The following is a 10,377-nucleotide window of genomic DNA, read 5'->3' as shown; positions in this document are numbered from 1 at the left end:
GTTGTGGGCATTGAGTATTTTCTCCAAATGACAAGGATAATAACTAATACAATGCTGGAAAAGTGTGATTTAACTGTTTCTTTGGGGAAAGGAATGGTTTTTTGATGAACATACCGCCAGTTTCTGTCCAACAAGAGCAGATATATGATGGGAACTACTCACGCATTTCAGTCGTGATTGCCTAAGCACTCTTGACTGCCTTCCACTCTTGACTGCAGAGCAATCAGATCAAACATTCCTGCTGCTTATGAACCTTTAATAACTTTCCATTGTACTTGTTATAAAGCCCTAAATCCTCAACATGACCTGGGAGGCTGTCTCGTCTGGCTTCTCTTGCTGATGTCTGTTTTCCACACTGTAAACTGCAGCTATGGGCTCCCTCTCAGTTCCTTAGGTGTGCCACCCTCCTCTTCACCTCACGCATCCTGCACAGGTTATTCTCTCTGCTTGAAACACCACCTGTCCAGCTCATAGCCTGGTGTTTTCTCATCCCACCATGAAAGACAGAATTACAGCTCCAAAGGTGTCTGTGTCATAGTCTCCAACCCTGTTACCCCGTTAGGTTGGATAGCAAAAGAAATTAAGGCCACAGAAGGAAATAAGGTGGCAAATCAGCTGACCTTAAAGTGGGGGGATGACCCTGGATTATTCAGTGGGTCCCATGTAATTGTAAGTGTCCTTATTAGTGGAAGATGGAAGCAGAAGAGTTGGAGAAAGGAATATGACTATGGACTCAGGTTAAAGGGGTTTCTTGTTTAAAAAAAAAATCAACTTGCCAATGCTGCATTTGAAGGTGGAAGGGAGCCACAAGCCAAAGAATGTAGGCAGCTTCTAAAAGCTAGAAAGTTCAAGCAAATAGGCTCCCCCTAGATCCACCAGAAAGGAACACACCCCTGCTGGCACCTAGATTTTAGCCCATTGAGTTCCATTTCAGACTTCTGACCTCTAGAACTAAAAGAAAATAAATGTGTGTCATTTATTATTAATTTTGTGGAAATTTGTTATAGCAGCAACAGGAAACTAATCACCCCTCCTGACTCCCTGACTCCCCACCTCTGAGCCGTGTTAACTGGGGCCACATCTTCTTTTCTCTGTACTTCTCTCTGTGTAGGCCTGGCTCTCAGGCAGTCCCACACCTGTGCCTTCTGGGGCAGGACCTGACCTTCAGCTTCACTTCACCCAGAAATAAATGGCTTTTTCCATGAAAAAGAATTTGGGGAACTGTAACTGATCTGAGATGCCCTATGCTGAGAGGCACAGCGTAAAAGGAACCTGTCAGCTGTCTCTGTGGGGTAATTTTAGCAGCATGCTCCACTGTGTGCCTCCAGGGAGTGTAAGGGAGGTCATTCCCCTGGTCTGTGGCTGCAGAAATGCCCTGGAATGTTCAAGTATGTTCATAGAATAGCCAGGGACAGACAGCATAGCCAGGACTGATGCAGTTTTAACAACTGGAAAATTGAAAAATTGCATCACCCTGTGAGGGCTGTCTCCTCAGTTATTGGAACTTGCCCTAGGATCACACGTCACATTCAGTTTTTGTCCCTGAAAAAGAGTGAGCTTGAGCTTGGCACGGGGACTCTGAGCACTCCCATACCATGGCCATCCTGGTACTATTTGAAGGGCCACGGAAGTGGGCCGAGGCCTGAGGCTGGCAATGAAGAAAATCTGAGCGGTTCTGACCAGGACATCACCATTTAGGTCCATGGCTTTCTAACTGGTTAAAGTGTAACCTATAATATGATACATCATGACCCAGCTCAAACAATCACACGCATACACACGTGCTCCTGAGACAGCCATTTCAGGAAGGATACTTACTGATTATCAAGCACTCTGCTATTATTCTATTCTGCCCTATTTAAATTTTTGTTCCTACTATTCACAGCCCGCTAAACTGAAAATCCAGAGTTTGAAAAATTTTACTTATAAAAGTACAATCAAACCACACTCTTGCTGGAGCAGGGGTGCAGCTCCATGGTAGAGCACATGCTTAGCACATTGAGGCCCTGGGTTCAATCCCCAGCAAAGGGAGAGGGGCGCTACACTCTTGCTGAGCTATTCTTTAACATAATGGCCCTCCTTCTCATCTCTGTAGAGGTGGAGTGGGAAGGAGGGGCACACCCACTGTTCGCCTCTGAGCAATGCTTAAATCCTGTTTCCTCCTCTAAGAAGATGGCAGCATTTGCCCTGCCACCACCATGGGGTTGTGAGGACCCAATGGGCAGTTCTGTGACAGTGCCATGGGTGCCCCCCGCCCCATGAGTGTAAAAAGGGGATTCTATTTTCACATCAGTTCAGATCCAGCCACCCATGAAATTGACGCAGCTTCACTTTGATCATTTTTTAAAAATAACTTTATTATCAAACACACACACATACAGAAATTAAAACCATTCAAAGAAGAACAATGCAAGGGGAAAGAACTACAATAATATTCAAATACAGTAGAACTCAACCAAAACAAAACTGAAAAGCACTTAAACATTTTTCCATATAATTTTAAAAAAATCTCAAGTACCAACAAGACACCAGAGGATGTAATTTGTTTCAGAAAGATCCCCAAAACCAACATTGAACAAATAGTGGCCTGGAAAAAAAGCTCCAGTTAGCTAGCAGACTCCACATAAGCCAAACTTCTCCCTAATTTAAATTTTGATATAGTCATATGACACACGATGGAAACACAATCTGAAAAATATGTTATTAGGCCACTTCATCCATGTGTATTCTTTTTTTTTTTGGTACTGGGGATCAAACTTGGGACCTTGCACTTGCGAGGCAGGCACCAGAACCACTGAGCTAAATCCCTGGCCCTATTTTTTTATTCTTTTTTTTTTTTTTGGTACCGGGGATCAAACTCGGGTCCTTGTGCTTGCGCAGCAGATGGCAAAACCACTGAGCTAAATCCCCGGCCCATCTGTGTGTATTCTTAATTACACTTTCAGTTTCTCACACTAGAGAAACTATTCGGTATTTACACATATGTGTCCTGTTTATTTCACTTATAAGGATGGCCTCAATATGCATCCATTTAGCTATAAATGTCTCTAGTTCCTGGTTCTTTATGGCTGAGTAGTATTCCATTTTATTTTTAAAAACCTCACCTTCTTTATCCAGTCTCCAGTTGATGGGCAATTGGGTTGTTTCCAAGCTTTAGCTATTACAAATTGTGCCACTATAAACATTGGTGCACATATATCACTGTGGTATTATTCTTTTAATTCTTTGGGGAAGATACCCAGCAGGCGGATAGCTGGTCAAATGGGACCTCTAAGCCTAGTTCTTTGAGGTATCTCCATACTGATTTCCACAGTGATTGCACCAGTCTGCACTCCCACCAACAATAGAGAAGGGTTCCTTTCTCCCTACACCCCCGCCAGCATTTGTTATTGGATGATTTCTTAATAGCCAATCTTTCTAGGGTGAGGTGGAATCTCAGTGTTGTTTTCATCTGCATCTCTCAAATGACCAGTGATGTTGAACATTTTTTCATATATTTATTTGCTGCTTTTACTTCTTTGTCTGAGAAATGTCTGTTCATTTCAGATGACCATTTTTGAATTGGGTCTTTGAATTTGGGGAGTCTGATTTTTTTCAGTTCTTTATATATTCTAGATAGTAGTCCTTTGTCTAAGGTACAGTTGCTGAAAATTTTTTCCCACATTGTAGGTTATCTCTTTGCTCTGTTGGTGGTTTCTCTTGCAGTGCAGAAGCTTTTTAATAAGATAAGATCCCAGTTGTTGATTCTTTGTGCAAGTTCCCATGCCTCTGAGGTTTTGTTCAAAAGTCTTTTCCTATACCAATGTCTTCAAGAGTTGTACCTAACTTATCTTCCAGCAAATTTAGTGTTTCTGTCTTGATATTTAAGTCTTTAATCCACTTCGATCTACTTTAGTGCATGGTGATAGGTATGGGTCTAGTTTTAATCTTTGACAGGTTGAAATCCAGTTTTTCTAACACCATTTATTAACTAGGCTCTCTTTCCTCCAATGCAGATGGTTGGCTCCTTTATCAAAGATGAGGTGGCTGAGCATATCTGTAGCTGTTTCTGCATCTTCTAATCTATTCCACTGATCCTCAGGTCTGTTCCTTTGCCAGTACCATGCTGTTTTTAATCACAGTAGCTTTGTTGTATAGTTTCAAATTGGGGATTGTAATACCCCCAGCCATATCTCTGTTGCCTAAAATTTCTTTAGCTATACTAGGTCTCTTCTGGTTCCAAATGAATTTTTGTATTATTTTCTCTAGTTCTGTGAAATATATTGTTGAAATTTCAATTGGCATTGCATTAAACCTATATAATAGTTTTGGAAGTATGGCCATTTTCACTACATTGGTTCTTCCTACCCAGGAACAAGGGATGTCTTTCCATTTTCTTATATCCTGCTCAATATCCTTTTTCAGAGTGCTATAGTTTTCAATGTAGAGGTCTTTTGCTTCCTTTGTTAGATTGACTCCTAGATATTTCATTTTTTTATGCTATTGTAAAAGGAATTGTTTCCCTAATTTCTCTCTCAGTGAGTCTATTATTTGCATATAAAAAGGCTATTGTTTTTTGAGTGTTGACCTTATATCCAGCTACTCTACTGAATCTGTCAATTAAGTCTAGAAGTCTTTTGGCAGAGTATTTTGGTTCTTCTATGTAAAGTATCATATCATCAGCAAATAATGACAATTTAACTTCTTCCTTTCCTATTTTTATTCCTTTTATTTCTTTCTCTTTTCTAATTCCTGTGGCTAATGTTTCAAGAACAACATTAAACAGGAGTGGTGATAATGGGCATTCTTATCTTGTTCCTGATTTTAGTTTGAAAGTTTTCAGTTTTTGACCATTTAGTATGATGTTGGCTGTTGGTTTTTCATAGATAGTCTTGATCAAGTTGAGATAAAGACCTTCTATTCCAATTCTCTGTAGGGTTTTTATCATGAATGGGTGTTGGATTTTGTTGAATGCCTTTTCTGTATCTATTGAGATGATCATATGGTTTTTGTCCTTGACTCTGTTAATATGGTGTATTACATTTATTGATTTAGGAATGTTGAACCATCCTTGCATCCCTGGGATAAATCTGACTTGATCAGGGTGTATGATCTTCTTAATGACCCTTTGTATTCTGTTTGCCAGTGTCTTATTGAGGATTTTTGCATCAATATTCATTAGGGAGATCGGCCTGCAGTTCTCTTTTTGGGTTGTGTCTTTCCCTGGTTTTGTTTGATTTTTTTTTTTTTTTTTTTTTTTGTACCAGGGCTCAAACTTGGGACCTTGCGCTTGCAAGGCAGGTGCCGGAAACACTGAGCTAAATCCGTGGCCCAAACTTTTGTTTTTGGTACTGGGGATTGAACTTGGGTCCTTCCCAGCAGGCAGTGAAACCACTGAGCTAAATCCCCGGCTTTCCCTGGTTTTGGAATCAAAGTAATACTTGCTTTCAGGAATGAATTTGGAAGCTTTGCTTCCCTTTCAATTTCCTTGATGAGTTTAAAGAGTAATGGCGATAGTTCTTCTTTAAATACCTTGTAGAATTCAGCAGTGAAGCCATCAGGACCTGGGCTTTTCTTTGTTGCTAAGTTTTTTATTACATTTTCAATTTCACTCATTGTAATTGGGGTGTTTAGAATCTCTATAACTTCTTCATTTAACTTTGGTAATTCATATGTATCTAGGATTCTGTCCATTTCTTCTATGTTTTCTATTTTATTAGAGTACAGGTTCTTGAAGTAGGTATTGATGATGCTTTGGATTTCTGTTGGATCTGTTGTGACTTCACTTTTTCATTCTTGATTGCATGGATTTGAGCCTTTTCTTTCCTTTTTTTGATAAAGTTGCCTAAGGGTTTACCGATTTTATTTATTCTTTCAAAAAACTAACTCTTTGATTCATTAATTTTTTGTATTGTTCTCTTATTCTCGATTGCATTGATTTCTGCTCTGATCTTTATAATTTCCTGTCTTGTACAAGCTTTGGGTTTGTTATGCTCTTCTTTTTCTAGGAGCTTGAGGTTCTGCATTAGGTTATTTATTTGAGTTCTCTGTTTTCATAATCTAGGCATTGACTGCTATGAATTTTCCACATAGAACTGCTTTCATCGTGTCCCATAGATTCCTGTATGTTGTCACTTTGATCATTGTTTGGCTTGCTTTTATGTAAACTTAACTGCTGTCAAAGCTGCTGTAAAATGGTCAAACAATAAATGGTCAGCAAACAGAGTCTCCCTGCAAGTTCTGCAGCTGAAGGCCATTTAAAAATGGAGAACAAGAGGTTTCTGAGAATTGGGAGAGTGGTCCTGTAACATTTGCTCAGGAAGATATCTTTCTTCTATATAAAGTTGATAAAGACAGTTCCAGCCAGGCATGGTGGTGCCCACCTGTAATCCCAACACTCTGGGAGGCTGAGGCAGGATGGTGAGTTCACACTCTTCCTGGGCAATTTATAATTAATGAGACTCAGTCTCAAAATAATTTTTAAGGGCTGGGAAGACAGCTCAGTGCAAAAGCCCTGGGTTCAATCCCCAGAACTAGAAGTGGGGGTGTTCGGTATCATAAACGTAAAGCTCCAGGGATCAGTCCAGCAGGTAATATTGACAGTCTTTCAGCAACACAAAGGACAAAACCTTCCCAAATACTCATACATGCTTGTTCAGAGAACTAGGTAGGGTTGCTGTTTCCACAACATTGTGAATTCCCTAAATGCCACCATATTGTACATTTTTAAATGGTTAAATTAGCTAGGTGTGGTGGTGCACACCTGTAATCCCAGCACTCAGGAGGGTGAGGCAGGAGGATCACCATGAGTTCAAGGCCTGCCTGGGCTACATAGTGAATTCAAGGCCAGTCTGAACTACCTAGGGAAACCTTGTCTCAAAATAACAATAAAATAAAATAATAAATTGTTTTTCAGTGATGGGGGTTGAACCCCGGGGCAGTTTACTACTGAGCTATGCCCTCAGCCTTTTTTATTTTTTTTTTGAGACAGGGTCTCATTAAGTTGCCCTGACTGGGCTCAAATTTGTGATCTTCCTGACTGTGTCTCATGAGTAGCTGGGAATGCCACCAGGCCCAGGTAAAATGGTTGTTTTTTCATATGTAAATTTCATTTTTTTTTAAATAAAAAAATATACAGAGAGGAACACATGACCACAGCAATGAAAACATGGGGTTTTGTTGGTTTATTTATTTGTTCAAGTTTTCTGACACTGGATAGTCAAGGCAGGAAGTTTTTAGGGCTTTAATTTTGAACAAATGAGTAAAGGAAAATAAATACTTCTTTCTAAATAGTGAAATAGCTGCCATTAAAAATAAAAAAAACCATCAGATGGACTAGAATCTGGGCCCACAGGCTAATCTATGCTCCATTACCTCCTCTGGAAAACCTCAGCAATCTTATGTCCCCCACAGTCCCTCTGACAGTGACCAAGAGTGGGTGGACATGATCCATCACACAACAGATCAAGAGGACCATTGAAGGAGTCCTCACAAGCTCTGCCAAATGGGGTCAGTGGAGGGATTTCAACTAGATGGTGAAAGCTGTCTGACAGAAGCTGTCTTGGGACATTTGATATAAAATACAAAGAGAGCCAGGTACGGTGGCACACATCTGAAATTCCAGCACTCTGATAGCCTGAGACAGGAGGATCACAAGTTCAAGTCCAGCCTAAGAGACTTAGTGATATCCTGCCTCTAAATAAAATATTTTTTTAAAGGGTAGGGATACAGCTCATTGTGAAAGCCCTGGGTTCAATCCCTGGTACTACCACCAAAATTAAATAAATAAAATAAACCACAAGGAGAAAGTCTTCTGATAAGAGCAGGAGCAGTCAGAGGCAAAATATCTGAGGCACTATCATGACGGAGCCTCAGAACAAGGATCCTCAGTTGCCCAATTTGGAAGACAACTAAGAGGAATTGTAACAGTGTCAACAGGGCTGTTACTGGAGTAATGGAACTACAAGTATCTACATCCAAGACCACATCCTATGTGGCCTGAGACAATGTCCCCTCTTCTTTATTTCCCTATGTAGTCTTATAATTGGCCCTCATTGGTGGGATCTGAGGATGTGTCTGCATTTGGAACCCAATTTACATATAAATGCCATAGGAAAAAAAAGCAAAAACAAGATTCTGGTAACTCCTTGATTCCCTAATGAAGATTTGGCAGTGGCTATCTAGATGTTATTGGTAGGGCAGCTCATTCCTGATCCTCATCCCCTTGCCAGGCCCTACTATAGAAGCTGAAAACATCAAATTCGTATTTATAAAACATGTAAATTTGGGCCGGGGATTTAGCTCAGTGGCTCCGCCACCTGCCTCGCAAGCGCAAGGTCCTGAGTTTGATCGCCGGTACCAAAAAAAAAAGTAAATTTGTATTTGTAAAACATCAGATTCTTTCCCAGCCCTTCTTGCAAGGAAGCATGGCCACGTGACAAGTTCTGCCCAGTAAGACAAAGTGAAATTCTTGGGGAATGTTAGAGGCAGTGTTTGAAAAAAGTTTTACTTCTGCAGTTGGCCTCCTGTATTTGTTGCTTCAGTATCTTTGGCTTTTACCTCCACAGATTCAGCCAACAGAACAAAAATATTTAGGAAAAAATTTCTGGAAAGTTCCAATAGGCAAAACTTGGCATTTGCCATGCCCTGAGCACTACGCTGAATCCATACAAATGAAGTGATGTATAGGCTTACCGTGCTGTGTTACAGACCCTCAGTCTCTCTAGCACTCACTGGGTATTCTTTACCTTGTGTCTCCCTAGTGTACTGTGTAGCTGGCCTGTGATTCTCATTATTCCCCAAACAATACAGTATGATAACTATGTATACATAGCCTTTGCATTGTATTAGGTATTTTAAGTAATCTAGAAGTATTTAAAATATGTGGGAGGATGTGTGTACATTATGTGCAAATACTAAGCTATTTGATATAAAAGACTTGTGCATCCTCAGATTTGGATATCCTTGGGGCTCCTGGACCCAATCACCCTAGGATACAGAAGGACAACTCTATACACAATGGCCAGGTACAGGAACACTCTGCCCATTCCCCCACGCTCCTGCCCTGAATACAAATGTGCCTCCTAGAATAGGCTGCTGTGATTTTATCATCACAAATTAACAAGAATGTTACAAAGTCCCACACACTAAGAAGGGCAGGACCAAAAGAGAGAGTCAAGGTCCTTATTGACATTTTTGAGCAGCTAAAGCAACAACAGCAACTTCCAACCTTCAGGCTTCTTGTTCCATGAGAAAAATACCACTTTAAGTGGTTATTATAAACTTTCAGTTTTCCTGATAATACTTCATAGTAAAACTAATAAAACATGTATCATAAATTTATTATTTCCCCAAGTAAATTTTGAGCACTCCCATTATTTCTTATGTAATCTTAAATTTTAAAAATCACTGTAGGCTCAGGGATTTAGCTCAGTGACACAGCCACCTGCCTTACAAGCGCAAGGTCCTGAGTTCAATCCCCACTACCCACCCCCCCAAAAAAATCACTGTAGATTCTGTAAAGGAGATGCATGCAGGGAACTGACCTACTGACCTTTGCATGAGCCAGTGCAGACATGCCTGAAAGGGAACGATTTCGAGTTGTCTGTTCCTCCCCTGCACAGACCCTATTCATGTGACCTGGGATACATAGCATCATGCAGTAAGAATGCAAAGATCCAGAGCCCAGGTGTGGTCCACATCTGACACAGGTTTGCTCTCAAAGGCGAGTGAGCTCCAGAGGTGTTGAGGGAGGACCAGTGTTTGCTACAGTAACCTCATCAGTCCACCAAGATGGAGATGCAGGTGGCCAAGAGAGCGAACATTCATCTTCCACCTGAAGTTAATTGAATTTTATATATAAGAAACTTGCCATACAAAATACACAGCTGAAGAAATGTCTGATACATTTGGGAAGTGTGGACCTATTCATCAGATCAGAGTAGGGAACACACCTGAAACTAGAGGAACAGCCTATGTGGTCTATGAAGACATCTTTGATGCCAAGAATGCATGTTGACTACCTGTCAGGATTCAACATCTGTAATAGATACCTTATGGTTTTGTACTATAATGCCAACAGGGCATTTCAGAAGATGGACACCAAGAATGAGGAACAGTTGAAACTTCTCAAGGAGCAATATGGCATCAACACAGATCTACCAAAATAAGTTTGCCGTATTTTCATTTTGGACTAAAGCTCCTGTGTGACAACTGTCACTTTTTTTCCTTTTTAATTAATACTGAATATCCTGATTTCTTTTTTTAAAAATTTATTTTCCAGTACTGGGAATTGAACTCAGAACCTTGCACTTGCCAGACAGGGGTGGCACCGCTCAGCTACATCCCTACACCCTGGATATCCTGATTTCTTGAGATTCAAAAGAAACATTGATACAT

General features: G+C 40.5%; 1 pseudogene; it reads left to right on the top strand.

Moving 5' to 3' along the window:
* The first annotated feature begins 9,771 nt into the window (after window positions 1–9,771).
* On the top strand, window positions 9,772–10,148 carry LOC110348976 (splicing factor 3B subunit 6 pseudogene; annotated as a pseudogene).
* The last annotated feature ends 229 nt before the right edge of the window (window positions 10,149–10,377 follow it).

Source organism: Heterocephalus glaber, unplaced genomic scaffold (assembly GCF_053883595.1).
Source record: "Heterocephalus glaber isolate CG9 unplaced genomic scaffold, H.glaber_assembly_v1.0 deba00001666, whole genome shotgun sequence".
In the NCBI taxonomy this organism is placed as follows: Eukaryota; Metazoa; Chordata; class Mammalia; order Rodentia; family Bathyergidae; genus Heterocephalus; species Heterocephalus glaber.
Note: the sequence above shows the minus strand (reverse complement) of the source record. Positions and strands in the feature narration are given on the sequence as shown.